We start from the raw sequence: 15710 nt of genomic DNA, 5'->3' as shown, positions 1-15710 counted from the left end.
TGTGTGTGTGTGTGTGTGTGTGTGTGTGTGTGTGTGTGTGTGTGTGTGTTCCCTTTCCTGTCTGTCTCTTCCTGGCTGTTCCCTTGCCCGCCTCCCTGCCTCCCTCCTCCTACCTTCCCCCTCCCCCTTCCCTGTCCCAAGTGTGTGCCGGTAACTGGACCTGGGACACAACCGCTGTGGCTGGCGGCATGGCTGGCTTCTGGGTATTTTTAGCTTGTAAACATGTTTGTCGTTTCAGGGGATGGGGTTGAGTCTGCCCCTAGCCCCAGCCCACTCACAGCCATCAGGAGGGGAGGGCCACAGAGACGGGGAATCCTGGCCTGGGACCGGGCCTCTTCTGATCTCCCCAATCTTCTGGAGACTCACAGCCCCTCAGGGTTGGAAGGTTCCTCAGGAGCCAACCTGCCCAACACATATGGAGAAAGGAGCCTGCTTCTGGGTGGGTGATGCAGAGGACAAGGAATGAATGGGGGAGAAGGGAAAGGGGGCGTGTGCTCAGGGAGGGGTGCTGCTTTGGGGAACTCTGGAACACCATCATTAAATGTTTAATAAAACTCCCATGTCGCTCTCAGAGGTTGTGGGAAATGGTTGTAAACTTGAAACCTCTGCGTCCTCTGAAGGGAGGAGGACCTGGGGAAGGGGGAAAGAGAGAAGCATGGAGAGGGACTCAGAGGGAAAGAAAGGGGCCTCCTGCCTAAAGGGAGATGGAGTCTGCACATCCCCTTGAGGTCCTGGCCTTACCAGGAGTGTCTTCAAGAAATATGGGGTACTTGGTTGGTGTGCCTTTCTCCTGGGGGTGGGGCTGGCTGGTCACTGCAGGCCGGGTTGTCTGGGAGTCTGAAAGGGGCCCATTTCAGGGAAATACTCAGGAACATTGAGAGACCCCAGAGGAGCCTTGGATCCAGGAAAGGTGAGGTACAATTCAATTGAAGAGAAACCTCAAGCCAAGGAGCAGCTACCTGAGGGAAGGGCTTATACGTCCAGGGCTTATGATAGGTGTGGGGGTGGGGGTGGGGGTGGGGGGGGCATGATGACACTCCTTGGCCTGTCACATAGTAGGGACTCAATTTCTGCTGAATTGAATGGAAGGGTACTGGGGTTACAAGTGGGAACAGGGCAGGGTGGACACTGGCATTCTGCTGAACTTGGAATTAAAAGACTGGGGTCTCCAATCTCTGTCATTCATAATCTGGAGACCTTGTGCCAAAATCACTTTACTCTGGGCCTCAGTTTTCCTGATCTATAAAATGGGGCTGGCAGGGCTGGCCAATTAGCTCATGGCTCTAAATCCGGGCATGGGCTTTGATGACCCTTGGCCTCTGAATTACTGCACGACTTCTCAAGCTCTGAGGCACTTTTGTAGGACTCAGTTTCCTCTTCTGTAAGAAAGGGTTGTTAACACAGTTCCAGATGTGAAGACATTGGAAGTCACATTAGGAATTTCTTGGAAACAAAGGCCCACACAGGACAAATTCAGGGGGTACATACAAGGAGGGAGTCTGGGCAAGGGAGGGGGCAAGTAGGGGGTCCGTGCCAGTCGGAGCTGAGGATCCCCAAAGAACCTCCAACTTTTCTCAGGGTCCATGTCCCCTTTTCCCTGCAGAGAGCATGCCTGTGCCCCGTGCCAGCCCGCTCACCAGTAGCCCCGGTTCCCCCAGTGCCGGGTGCCCCCGCCCTAGCCCTTGCTGGGTCACCCTGTTCCTTTGCTGACCCCCGCCCCCTGGCCCAGCCCCGCTCCCTCACGTCCCCCCTGCCCAGGCCCCTAGCTCAGCTAGCTCAGCCCGGCCCCATTGCGGGCCCCGCCCGGCCCCGCCCTCTCGCTCCCACCGCGGAGGCTCGGAAGGGGCAGACCCGCCCGCCCGCCCGGAGCCGGAGTTACAAGAGCCGCCTCCGCGCGCTGGGGCCCGGCCACTCGGAGCTGCTCCGCCGAGGGGACTGCACCGCCCGCCTGCCTGGACCCGCCCCGATCTGGGAGTCCCTGCCGCCCCTAGCCCGGCCGGCAGCCTCCCACCTTGCAGACCTCCCCCAGCCGCCAGCCTGTGCCTGACGGGCATGGCTGTGACCTGGGGCTGAGCTTACAGGTAGGGGGGGCCGATGACAGCAGCCTGGGGGAGCGGGGGACACTTTGGGCAGCTCCTGAGATTTGGGGAGTGCCCTCTGTCCAGAGAGGTCTGGAGGCCAGCGCCGGAGAGTCTGGGGATGCCCTTTGGTCAGGGCGACCCGGAGACCAGCGCCGGACAGTTTCGGGGTGCCACCTATCTAGGGCGACCTGGACGTTACCTAGCGCCGAAGCGTTTGAGGGTGCACTTTGGGGTGGGTGGCCTTAAAGGTAATGCCTCAGAATTTGGGGATATCCTTGGTTTGTGTGTACTTTATAATTTGGGGGTACAGTTAGGATGGCGGCTTTGCAAAGAAAGATATTTAGGACTTTTTTTTGAAAGTCAGAAGAAGGGTTCAGGGTGGACTAGTGTTTAGGGTGTAGTTTGAGAGGATCAGGAACAAGCTGGAGTATCAACTTGCCTCGCCCTGGAGCGCTCCCCCGCCCCCCAGTTCTTGCTGTCTCTCCAATCTGGGCGTGGGTTCTGCAAAGTTGGGAAAGTTGTGTCTTAGGCTCTCGCCTCCCTTCCCTTCCCTGCTGAGCCCACTTGTCCCAGCTCCGCAGCCCCAGGGGCTCCCCCCTCTCCACAGCCCCATTTGGTCTTGCGCCCCCTCGCAACCTCTTGGCGCTACTGGGGCGGCAGCCCCGCCCGTCGTTCCCCCTCTATCCCAGTGTTTACTGTGGACGAGTTTCCGAGGCAGTGCCCCCGCCCCTCGCCTTCCCTCCCCTGCACCCCTCCCTGCGTCCTCCCCCCATCCCCTAACCCTGGTGCTCGCTGCACCAGCCGGGGCGGCCACACCCCATGAATACCCCCTGCTCTCTCTCCCTCCCTTCCTCCCTCCCTCCTGGAGCCACTGCCCCACCCTACTCTTACCCCTTCTGGTCCCCACGCCAGAAAGCTCCCATTTCCCCTCGGTCCCCTGGAAGTTTGCAAGGTCCCAGCGTGTGTGTGTGTGTGTGTGTGTGTGTGTGTGTGTGTGTGTGTGTGTGTGTTGAGGAAAGGAACGGGATATTGGGGGACATTCCTGGCTAGGGCATTGGGAAAGGGGGCAGCCAGTTTGCAGTGCTGGTGGTGGTGGTGGTGTGGAACGTACCCTTAAGGGATGGCTTGCATCGTCTACCCCGCCCCCCCATCCCCCCAAAAAACCCGTCGGGGCGGTGATCACCCCCCACCCCAAGCCCCTGGCCCCTAGCCAGCAGCCTGAGGAATGTGGTGGTTGGAGCCAATGACTAATTCAAACCAGAACTTTGGGGAGGAGAGGAGAGGAGAGGGGGCAAAAACGGGGAGCGGGGGTACTGTGTGGTGGAGGTGGGGCGAGAGGAGAGACTGAGGGATAGGAGAAGAGAGCGTGAATTTCCCCTCCGGGCGCCTCCCTGGGTGCCTGCTCCAACTTTGGGGGACAGGGAAGAGGGCAGAAGAGAGGGGAGGTCTCTGTCGTCCTGCTGGAAGGCAGCCGTGTGTCAGGGTGTGTGTCCCTCCGTGGGTTATGTAAGGATTCCCCACTCGGGGAGGGGTGTTGAGTGCTCGTTGCGTACAGGCGAGGGCCAGGCAGAACTCCTGGGGAGCTGGGCGGGACCCCTCGCAGGGTTGAGAATTCAGGGCATGGCAAGCAGGAAGGGAGTCCGAGGAGGCGGGGAGGGTGTAGAGCTCCTGACTGTGCCCTGGGCTCTTTGAGGGGGCATGCAAGAGGTGGCTGGGGGGGTGAGGGTGGCAAGCAAGGTTGGCTGAGTTCCAGAGAGTGTTGAGGTCAGGCAGGAGGAGCCTCTGGGTAGTACTGTTCTGGGATCCAAGGCTCCTGGGCCTGGGTGCATGGTAGGATGGGTGTGCCTAGATCCTTGGGGGATGACCCAGGCAGAGGACAAGTTGTATGAGCTGGGTCCCTGGTTGTGCATGGAATATGTGTGTGTGTGTGTGGGGGGGGGGGTCCCTTAGGGTTGATCCCTTGGGTTCAGTTTTGGGGGTGCAGTGTGCTGACTGCCCTTAGTTGGGGGTGTGATTGCTGATGTTGGTGAAGACTCTCTCCTTTCCCATTGAAGAGTGGGTGCTAAGTTAGCCTGAAGACACCTTCTGTATCTTCTCCAACTCATAATTAGCCAAAAGGGAAGAGAGCCATACCCCTCACTTTCAGCTGCACTTTCCCCTTGACTCCTCCATCCTCCCCCCCCCCCCCATACCTCAGATCTCCATAAGGGAGATCCCTGAGGCCTGGGACTGGGTGTGGCACTCACTTCCCCTCAAGCAGGAGGGGGAAGCTTCCTTCCTTTTCTCTTATGCCCCAATGGGGTGGGGTTAAGGAATATAGCACGAAGGCCTGGCCTGAAATTAAGTGCAGATGGTGCTCGAGAAGGCGGTTGGAATTCCAGTCAGAGGAGACCGCTCTTCCATTTAGAACCTTGTGACCTTGGCAAAGTCACAGCTCCTCTTTGGGCTTCAGTTAACCCATCTGTAAAATAAGGTTCAGCCTCTTCACATCTTTTAAATCCTTGGATATTCTTCCCACCTCATCACGATCTTGTCCTTTCTGGCCCTTCAGCTGCGGAGAAGTAACCAGATCCCCTGAAGAGCTAAGGGGAGCCTATGGGAGTTCTAGGGGAGCCCTCCGTGCCCTGCACTGGGCCCTGTGGAGAGCCTGCAAGTTTCATTCCTTCTACTTAGATCCTCAGTGCCTGCACTTCACAGTAATGCATACTACTTGCTTGTTGATGAATTGATTGACTTACTGGTGCGTTAGGAAATTGAGGTGTGCTGGGGCCAGGATTTTAGGGCCTTAGAATCCCAGGCCTAGGAAGGAATCTCCAAAACATTTAGTTTTACCTGTCTCATTTTAGAATCCCAGTTTTCTCAGCATGGAGGGGTGGAGAAAGACAGGGAGGGAGGGGAACTGGGACAGTGAACTGGTGGAGGAACTGGGGCTCTGGTTGGGGGAGGATGGCCAAATCTGGGGTTGTGGATGGGGCAGTGTGTGGAAGGATCTCCTGTCTTAGCAGGAGAAGACCTGAGTGGGTATCCCAGCACTGTGACCCATCCTCAAGTCAGTGTAACTCTTTTGAGCCTCACCTTTACCTACACTGTGAAATGGGCATGATAATACTTCCCCCATCTACTTTCTGGCCTGCAAGGAAAGCATTGTACATACTTGAAAGTGTTCTACTTTGTGGTCACAGTCATGGTCATGGACCTGGTCTTTTCTTCCCACCCCCCCTTTTTTCCCATTCCTGCAACTCAAAGACTTCAGAGAGAGGCCATGGTGAATGGAGGTCATAGGCTTGCAGGGAGATGGGCATGATGGAAAGATGAAGGCACACACATGCCCGCAAAGTAGGCAGACAGGGTGCTTGGTGTGCGGGGCCTTTGTGAGTCCCCATAGGGATGAATGTTTAGAAGAGTTTTGGGGTGCACAGAAGCAATAGCAGGGTTTGGGGGCCAGAGGGAAGCTGGCAGTCTTGGGCCCAGGGTGGAGCTTCAGAGGGAGAGCCACATTTATCATTGGTCCCATGGTGTTTAGAAAGTCAAGGCATGAGACCTGAGCAGCAGCGAGGGCAGGGGGTGCCCAGGGTTAACAGCTGGCACCCATAGCCCAGTTCTGAAATGGCTGTCTTTGGCAGAGGGAGTGCTCCGCCCTGAGCTGGAGGAGCTGGTTGGGGTGGTTGGAGTGAGGCTGTGGGGGTGTGGGGTGCTGGGTGTGGTCCTCACCCTCCCCAGGCCTGGGAGCTGCCTTAGGGACAGAGAGAAGTCCCAATCAGGATTTAGATGAGATCTCCTGGTTCTGATTCATTTGCACCTCATGGTGTCTTCTCTTCCCTTTCCTTCCCCTGCTCCTTCTGGATAGGCCAGAACCCACCGATTATATGAAATCTAGACTGAAGACAGGAGGTGGGCAGGTTAGGTACAGGAGACGGGGTGTGGATCTCTGTTCTAGCCAGGGCAGGAGCAGCTCTGAGCTTCTGTTTCCCTCCTGTGCTTGGCCAGGTCCCTTCTTCATGGAGGGTAGTAGGTCCTGGGCTATTTTCTGTATTAGGCAGTTTTGACCCTGTATGCATGAGACTTACAGCCAGAGAGGCTGGGTGTGTCTCTTGTGTAGGTGGGTGAGGACGTGCTCAGCCACATGGGTGGGCGTGCAGCAGGAACAGTGGAAGATTGGGGCCAGTATAGGACCCATTAGACTCATAAACCAGGGCTGGACTCCCAGACAGCAGAATATAGAATGTATGACACAGAATGTCAGGAATGGTGGGGAGCTTAGAACGTGGAATGGAAGAATCTTAGGATGTGGAATATAGGAAAAAATGTTTCTCCTTCCCTTTTTGCAGAGGTGGGGGACTACAGGTACAGCATATTACATACACTGTCAGATGTGGTTGATAATGTTGGTTGGTTTTGCCAAATTGTCCGCCCCCCCCCTTTCCCCCTTTATTCTTTGTTATAAGAGATGGCTTGATAGGTAAAGGAGAGGGAGGTATATATTTGGAAATCGAGGTGGTATAGAAACAAAAGTTAAAAGATTTTTTTTAAAAAGTATGTAGACTATCCTATCACAGGCAGTAGAGAACTTTCAACACAGAACAAAGCATGTCAGTCAGAGCAAAAGAAGTGGGAGGGAACTTCTTTAGAATGCCTTAGAACATAGATTGTGAGAGCTGGGAGCTTAGAATGGAGAACACAGAACGTGGAATGGAAGAGCTGAGAGTGACCTCAAAGATCAATGAATCCAATGCCCTCATTTTACAGAGGGGAAGGTTGCTGGTGTTCCATTGGGGTGCTCAGCTGTCAGTCTACCCAGAGGGCGGGACTGGCACTGCCAAATGGTTACATTGTATCTGTCTGGCTCTCTCATGGCTGTTACTTAGTATCTATTCTGTGTAACTGTTGCTCCCTTGTATAACATGGCTAATATATCTCCATGTGACAGTGGATGAGTCACACCACCTGTGTGGGGAGTGAATGAGAGTGTGTGTCCTTATAGTTTGTGTGTCTGCTGGGGTGTACTGGGCAGCCACAGGGCTGCCTGCATGGCCCCTCCAGGGGTGGCTGAGTCTGGAGAGTGGGTCCATGCACCAGCATGTGCTGTGTAAGGGGAGAGGGGTGGGGTATCCTGCCTCCCCTGGGAGGCAGAGCAGAGGTTCTGGGGAAGGGGAAGTCCATGGAACTGATCCTCATGGAGGCTCCTGGCCTGGCAGGCTGAGGGCTGGCCCTTCCAGCTGAGAGCCTAGCACATGGCAGGGCAGCCAAGGTCCTGGGGTCAGGAAGGGGAATGTCTTCACTCCTGCTGCCAGGGTCTTCTTTCCGGGAGCTTCACAGTCAGCCACAGAGCGGTTGGTAGGTAGGGTGGAGCCTGCTAGCTGGGCAGTAGGAGGGGTTGGGGTGACCCTCTGGGGAGGCAGGTGTGTATCGAGGTGCCTGGGAGGGTTTGTGGGAAGGGAGGTGGGGAGAACCCAGGAAGGCTGGGAGGGTGGAAAACTTCCTTCCCAGTGAGAGCTGTGGGCTGGACCAGTTGTCTCAGTCCCCCAGGGCAGGAAAGGAGGGGAACCAGACTGGCAGGTGTCAACACCAAGGGAAAAGCTGACAGATAGGCAGACAGGCAGTGGGTGCCCAGACCGGTAGGTGCCCTGTGGGGAGGGGAAGAAGCTAAGTGAAGGGCAGGGACCAGGCTTTTCCCCAAGCCTTTGTAACCCCTGTCCCAGCAGAGAGCAGCTGCTTGATCAATACTGCTGGGCTCCATGCCTGGCATACAGTAGGTTGAAGTCCTTTCTAGCATGGAGATTTGCAATGGGAGCTGGGAGCTGGTTGGCATAGGACACAGGGATGGTGGCCATCAGAGTAATCATTAAGAATGGGCATAGATATAGTTGAGAAAAGGCCCCATGGGATGATGGATGTGGTTCATGCCCATGGGATGATGTGGGATCTTCATGACCACACAGAAGCAGCATGGAAAGATGAAGGCTTTGGGTACTTGCCCTTACATGCTGATTCAGACACTTAGCAGCCACATGACTTTGGGTCAGTCCCTTCCCTTCTCTGGGCTGAAGTTTCCTCATTTGTAAAATGATGGGGTTGGAAGATGGCCTCCAAGGCCCCTCCTTATTTAAATCTGCTACTTAGCCTCAGATCGGTGTTTCCTAATGCCCCATCAGTCTTGTGTCATCATTGGGGGGATGGTGGTGGAGTGGTGGGGGCTTCTCCTGCATTAGACACCTGGGTCACCACTGCCTCTGTGGGTGTTGCTGTCCTTGATAGACTGAGAGTGCTGATCTCTTCTGGGTTGGAAGCTTGTCAGATCCTCCTACCACATTAACTGGAAGTACACAGCCCTCCCTATGGCTTCACCTCAGTTAGATTATATCTCATTTTCGCCAAAGGAAAAGTTGACATGCCTGTAGAATGTCTGCTTAGCAATCAATCAATCGTTCAATCAACAAGCATTTGCTAAGTTCCTACCCTGTGCCAGACACTTTGCCAGGTTCTGGGAACCCAAAGGCAAAAGTGAAAAACAGTCCCTGCCCTCAGTGAGCTCCCCTTCTGTCTAAAGGATTATAGTGTCTGATTCCCCCAGTGAGGTCGTGTGACCCCATAGAATGCACCTTCCTCTCCTTGGCACAGGGCTGTGTGTCCTTTCTCCTCTGGTGGCTTGTTTCTCTGAGGACTTGGAGCAAGGTTCAATGCCGTGTGACCTTTCACCTCATTCTTTAGCCATTCGCTATTGGTCTGGATCTTAGGATTTAGAGCTGGAAGGAGACTTAAATGATGTATGACTCTAACACACTATTTTACCTATGAGGAAACGGAGGCAAGCAATGTTTAGTGACTTGCCCAAGGTCACACAGCTAGTAAGTGTCTGAGGCCAAATTTGAACTCAGGAAGACTTGTCTTCCTGACTCCAGGTGTGTTGCTCTATGCACTATGGTGCCCCCTAGTTGCCCATAACACATTGTTTTACAGATTTGGAAACTGACCCCTGGCAAGGTGACATGTCTGTCCACGTGGCTGCCTGTGTCTCCCTTAACACAGGTGAGAAGTGGACAGCTGGACTTTGAACCTGTCTCTTCTCATAGCCAGTGTATTCAGTTACCCCAGCTAGGCAGGGGTCTGACTCCAAAGTGGGATAACCTCAGAGCACTGGCATTGTCCTGTACTCCTGCTGGGGTCTAGTGTTGGACTTGGCCTCAGAAAGTGTGGGTTCGAATTCTGACTCTTCCAATAACTAGCTGAACCTCTCTCAGGTTGAAGTTTTTCATCAGTCATATGAAAATGACTTTCATGGTCTGTTTTATGGTATCATCAGGTGGAAAGGGTTATGTCAATGGCACATTGCTACATAAGGGTGTTTAATTATTTAATAATTAATATTATATAATTATATAAATAATTAATATAAATATTATTTAATAATTATGATCCTTTTTGTTGCTGGGTTGGGGTCAACCCTGCACAGATATTTTTTAAAAGTCATGCATCTTGTCTTCTGAATTGACATTAGAAGTCAGCCCAGGATCCTTGGGGATGTCTTCAGGCCTTTTCTGGGCAGGGGGTTCCATAGACCTAGCTTGGCCCCAGATCTGAAAGATCTCCAACTCCTTCACACCTGGAATGTAGAGGCATTGGGCCAGATTCTCTGGGCCTTGCCTGTTTCTATCTGCCTCACCCCACCCCCTGCCAGCTGGACCAGACAGAGCTGCTCTTCGTAGCTGGGAGGGTGGGCTGACATTTGCCTGACTTCACAAGTGCCAGGAACCTGTGCTGTCTTCTTTCTGGTACTTTGTGGCTCTCCCTATGGCTTTTTCCTTCTGAGACCTGTCCAGTTTCCCAGGGTTCTTGTGTATAACTCAATTCTGATTTTTCTCTGTATGTGTGTGTATATGATTCTTTCCTTCTCCTCTTTCTTTTTCTCCCTCTGGTCTTGTGTCTCCTAAGTGTGTGTGTGTGTGTGAATAAACATTTATTAGACACCTATTATATGCCAGCCACTGGGGATATAAAAAGAGGTCAAGTCCCAGCTCCCAGGAACTCACAGTCGAATGAATGAGACAAACCATAAACCAAACAAGCTCTCTACAGGATAAATTGGAAATAATCGTCAGAGGGCACTAGAATTACAGGGGAAAGAGGAACACCTTCATAGGGAAGGTGGGATTTTAGTTGGGCCGTGAAGCGAGCCAGGAGGGTCAGTAGGCTGAGTGGAGGAGGAGCCTTCCAGGTCTAGGGGATGGGCAGAGGGAATGCTCAGAACTAGCAGCTAGGAGGCTGTCACTGGATCAAAGAGTACATGGAGTGAGGAGGTGTGAGAAGACTGTAAAGGGAGGGAAGGGGCAGGTGGGGAAGGGCTCTGTGGGTGTGCACATGACCTAATTTTGTGCCCCCCACCATGGCTGTTGGAAAGAATGCTGCCCTTGGGTCCAAGAGAACTGGGGGTTTGAACCCTAACTCTGCCCCATATAAGCTGTGTGAGGCTGGGCCAATGGCTCCCTCCCTGGCCCTCAGTCTCTTAAACACCAGATCACAGGGCTCATCAGGGAAGGGCTCCAAGACCCTTTAGAGTTGTGGTAACGGGAGCTGGTGTTGGCTTTGGGAGATGGGAGGGCCCTTATATGCCTCTAAATCTGACCTGGTCATTACAGTGAGGAACACTGAAACCCAGCCAGGTGATAGGTCTCTGGGTCTGCCTGGGGGAGGAGCTGAGGGGCCTGGTGGAATGGACAGCAGCTTCTGGTGACTCCCAATCTAAGACTCTCATTGCCAGGCCACCGGCTCTGCCCCCCCCTCCCAACCCTGGCTGTGTGTGCTGATTACTACATGCCTGGCACCCCATTACCCAGGTGGGCAGGCCCAGGAACTCCCACCCGCTGGCTTTAGTTTCCTCATCTCTGAAGTGGCCAGGTTAGATTTGGATGACATGGGAGCCGTGTGTTTATACATGTATGTGCATGTACACATGTATTTATGCATGCATTTCTCTGTCCCTGAACTCCTTGGCTGTGTCTCGCTCTTTCTCTTTTCTGTGTCCCTTCCTGTTCATGAGTGTGATGACTTTTCTCTTCTGCCCCTCTCCGTGTGGGCCTGTGACTCATTCCCGAGGGCTCTTCTCACTTCGGTGCTCTATCCCATCTCTGGGGGGTTTCCTCTTCTCTCCTTCCCTCTTTCTTTTCTCACCTTGCTGCTTTCATCTCTCTCAGTCTCCATTCCCTTCTTTTCTTTTCTCTCCTTTCTCTCTCTGTCTCTTCCCCTTCATATCAAAACAGCAGATGTTTGCACACACGAGCGTGTGCACACACACACAAAGCCCATAGGAGAACAAAGTGATAACAGCCCCACTCCTCATCCCCAAGTAAGATCTTCTCTATCCCGCCCTGCAAGACACACACATAAACATCCACAAGGAGGGAGTTCAACTTGAGGAAGCCACAGGTACAGAAAGGGAAATCGGGGCAATCCTAGGGAGACTCACTAAAAGAGAAACACAGAATAGAGGAGTAGATACAAAGGGGTGAAAAGCAAGAGGTAGAGACAGAGAAGGGAAAGAGAAAGAGAGACAGAGAGAGATGACAGAGACAGAGAGATGACAGAGAGGCAGAGAGACAGAGACAGAGAGATGACAGAGAGACAGAGACAGAGGGAGACACAGAGAGACACAGAGAGAAGAGGAGGAGAGGAATGGAGATTGAGATTGGGGATTTTGGGCAAGTCCTTATCCTTCCTCTTTCTGGGACTCATTTCCTCCTCTGAGAAGGAGGTGGTTGGGTCTCTAAAATACCTTCCATTTTGAATCCTTTGGACATTTCTTTCGGCCTGGGGAGTAGGGATTGGTTAGAGGTGCAGAAGTCTCTCCCTGTCCTTGCACAGAGCTCTTGTAAATTCTCTTCCTGGGTGTGTTCCTGTGGTATGTGTGGTGGTCCCCCCTCCCTCCCCAGGTCTAGTCTTTCTCTGAAGGTGTGTTTTATGTGTTCACATCAGTTCCTGTCAGCTCTCTCTACTCGCCCTCTGGGGCCAAATTTCTGTCTCTAGCTCTAGCCTGGGCAGATAATGTGATGTGGTTGGGGCTTCCCCATCAGTCTCCCTCCCCATGCTGAGCTCAAAGGAGTTTGCTCCGACCAATGGGGGAAGGAGAGTCACGCCTCTGGAGACCACTAGTGTCCAAAGTCTCTCAGTATCTCCGTCATATCCTGTCTGCTCCCTTCACTTTGTCATCCATCCATCCGTCCGTCCGTCCGTCCGTCCGTCCGTCCATCCATCCCTCCATCCATCCACCCATCTGTCTGTCTATGCACTCACCCCCCATCCACCCATCCATCCACCTATCCATCCCTCCATCCATCCACCCATCTGTCTATGCACTCACCCCCCATCCATCCATCCATCCATCCATCCGTCCGTCTGTCCGTCTATGTATTCAGCAAACATGCTTCTTGCTATGTGCCAGGCATTGTTTAAGGTGTCAGGGATGCCCAGATCAAAATAAAAACAATTTCTGACCTGAAGAAGCTGATGTTTGGCCTGAGAAGGGTGTGTAGGGAGCACCCTTTACACAAATGAGTAAATACAGACTATATCCTGAGGAGAAGGGCACTACCCCTGAGGGGTGCGATCAGGAAGGCTCTTGTGGAAGAAGTGGCACCTGGGCTTTGCCTTGGAGGACCAGACCCCCAGGGCAAGAGCTGCTCACAGTCTGATGCCCTCGACTGGGGTGTACCCGTGTGTGGGGGTAATGTTGTCTTGGGTTGGCATCTTTATTGATGGGTGTTAACTGCGTTTGTAACAGTCCCTGGGCTTGGGCACGAGGCTCTGCTGAGCTCCTTAACACTAACTCACACTCGACTCAGCACTTTTGCAGGCCTCCAGGTCTCCCCAGACTCAGTGGGGACTTTTCCATTTGCTCATAGGTTTCTTTCCCCTCCAGCCTACAGCTAAAACGACACCTCCCTCCCTGTATTTCCTGGCCTCAGCTCTTCTTTTCTGTGCCCAGAGCAGCCCTGTTTCTAAATTCTGCCCCTCCAGGACGCCACATTTCCCGTAGTGGCCTTACTGTGCGGTCCTCTGTCCCCCTCCCGCCCTCAGTCACAGCCCTTCATTGCTCATGGTGGGCAGCCCCTGGACAAGCCTGGTGAAGCCAGAAGTGAGGGGAGAAGCTGGGGACAGGACAGGGCCCAAGCAGGGGGTGGGAGAGAGCCTTTGGAATGGGAACAGATGTTGGAATTGGCAACTGACAGTGTTCATCGACTTGGAGTTGGGAAGTTCCTTAGAGCTCATCTGGTCCAACTATTCATTTCACCCTGTAGAAAGCTGAGACCTGGAGAGGCCAGGGGATTCCTAAGCTCCTACAGCTAATAAGCTCAGATCCAGGATTCAAACTCACATCCTCTTGGCCCGGAGCCAGACCTATTCCCACTTTGTCCCTCTGCTTCCCCAGGCCTAAGCCCATCTCCTAGAAGAGCCTCAGTCTGCCGGCCTCTCCTTGGCCCAGCTCTGCCTGATTCAGTGGAGGTAGGGCTGGATTGTTGGCAGCCAAGCCCAGGGAAGAACTCTGCCAAGGCCAACCTGTAGCCTCCAGCACAACGACTCTGGCTCCCAAGGTGCTGGGCTGGGTCTGGATGGAGGGACAAAAGTCTCTCCTGAGGGAGCCTTCCAAGCCCACACCAGCACCTGTGGGCAGCCCTGGGCATGGACCATGCTTCCCGGGAACTGTCTGTAGCAGGCAGAAAGCCAGGGCTCTGTTAATGGGGAAGGGAGGCAGTTTTAGTCCATTCTGTTCTCTTCTTGGTTCTGGCTGGAGCAGCAACATCTCTGGACCCATCCTTTCTCCACCACGGACCTTAGTCCCCCAAAAGGGCCCTGGTGATCACATTTCAGGCGTGACCCCTGCATGTCTGGAGCTGTGATGGCTGCTATGACTCATGGGGGAAGGAGGGAGGGAGGGTGGGGCAGAGCTGTGGGTAACTGAGAGCACTTTCTCTCTCTCTCTCTCTCTCTCTCTCTCTCTCTCTCTCTCTCTCTCTCATCTCCTACTCCTGTCCCTGTCTCCTTCTCATTCTCTTTTGCCCCTCTCTCCCCCTCCCTTTCTACTCCCTTTCCCCCTCCCTCCTCAGCAACTGGCTTAGCACCAGCATCCTGTATTGAGAAAAGGGTCCAAGAGAGTGAGTCTGTACTGGGCAGGCAGCCCCTGAGTCCCTGAGCAGGTCCCAACTCTGTGGGGAGGGAGGGGTTCAGCTGTGGGCGTGTTCTCGGCTCCTCAGCCTCAGGGTTCGGCTCTCAGCCAGCCTGCTGTTTGGGTCCCATTGCTTTCTATCTCTGTCGATCTGTTTCTCCTCCATCCCCCTCTCCTTCTCTTCCTTCTCTCTCTTTCTGTCCCTTTCCTTCTTCCCTCCCTCCACCCTCTCTTCTCTCTTCTTTCCAGCCCAGAGAGTGCCTGGAGCCTTCTTAGTCTACCTGGGTAGATTCCCCAGTCCCTGATGGGAACAGGTCAGCTCACTTTCTACCTGTCAATCACCCAGGTTGCTCGTCGCGCATTCTTTTCTCCATTCATCCCCATCAGGGATCCACTTGAGGTGGTCATGCAAAGCTGTTCAGGAATCAGGGTTCTGAGATTCTGGGTTTGGATTCAGATGCCAGGTTCTGCTGCAGACTGGGTGGGATCTTTTGTTGGTTCCTCCTGTTCTCTGGACCTCTGCTTCTTCCTCTCCCCAGTGAGGGGATTGGCCCTCAATAAGCCCTCAGGGCCTTTAATCAGGTTCAACTGTAACTGGGCGTTGGGGTTTAACCATGGTCTTGTCCCATTGGACAAGCGCACTCCCTGTGGCCTTGGAACTGAAATGGCTTTCCTAGCGCACAACAGCTAGTCAGGAGCTCACACTGTTAATCCAAATCCACCACCCTGCTCTTTCTTTTTAAAAATCAATGTCTATTTGCATCTTTTGTTTCATTTCATCAGCATTTCCTAATATAACCTTCCCCCACTTCCAGGGAACCATTTCCCATAAGAAAGAATAATAAAGAGCAAATAACAACATACTGAAGAATTCTGACATTGTGTGTTGTCCCATCTCTTCCAAGAACCAGCTCAGCCAACAATGGCACCACACATGGCACCACAGCTAGCCCCTGCTCAGTTCGGTGCCCAGGATGAGGCATATATTGGAGATAGAAGGGGAAAAGACAGTATCTTTTCCTTCAAGGAGTAGGGTGTTTTTTTTTTAAGAAACATAGTTTGATGCTGTTATTTACATACCATAATAAACTCTGTCTTTGGACATTCCCCTCTCCTGCCCCAGACAATGATTGACACTTGAACTTGTCTTGCTAAATATTTGTCTTTAAATTAATGGTGTAGTGGAAAGAAATCCTGGCTCTGATATTTGTACCCGTCTGACTTTGGGCAAATCACTTCCACTGGGGCCTCAGTTTCCTCCTTTGTGAAATGATGGTCATATGCGATGGTTTTTGAGGTCTCTTCAAACAGTAAAGCCAGAATCTAATTTTTGAGTCCAACCCCTTTCATTTTACAGATGTGGAAGCTGAGTCCCAAAGCGGGCATGTGACTTTCAGGAGGTCACAGAATGACAGTGGTGGCAGTGTGGCTTGGGGCTCTGGGGCTTGCCCAGATGTTGAGGTACTTCCTTTAGC

At 53.2% G+C, this 15710-nt stretch overlaps 1 protein-coding gene across 1 annotated transcript in view; it reads left to right on the top strand.

Annotated features, from left to right (window-relative positions):
* Nucleotides 1-1853: 1853 nt before the first annotated feature.
* Nucleotides 1854-15710, top strand: part of AHNAK (AHNAK nucleoprotein) — a 32505-nt gene continuing 18648 nt past the window's right edge. The window contains 1 exon segment of the mRNA XM_069066131.1: nt 1854-2081. The gene's annotated coding sequence lies outside the window, so the exon portion shown is untranslated.

Source organism: Petaurus breviceps, unplaced genomic scaffold, assembly GCF_028583685.1.
Source record: "Petaurus breviceps papuanus isolate PSGF00001 unplaced genomic scaffold, PetGlider_PUasm1.0 90721, whole genome shotgun sequence".
NCBI classification, from domain to species: Eukaryota; Metazoa; Chordata; class Mammalia; order Diprotodontia; family Petauridae; genus Petaurus; species Petaurus breviceps.
This window is presented reverse-complemented; position numbering and strand designations above follow the sequence as displayed.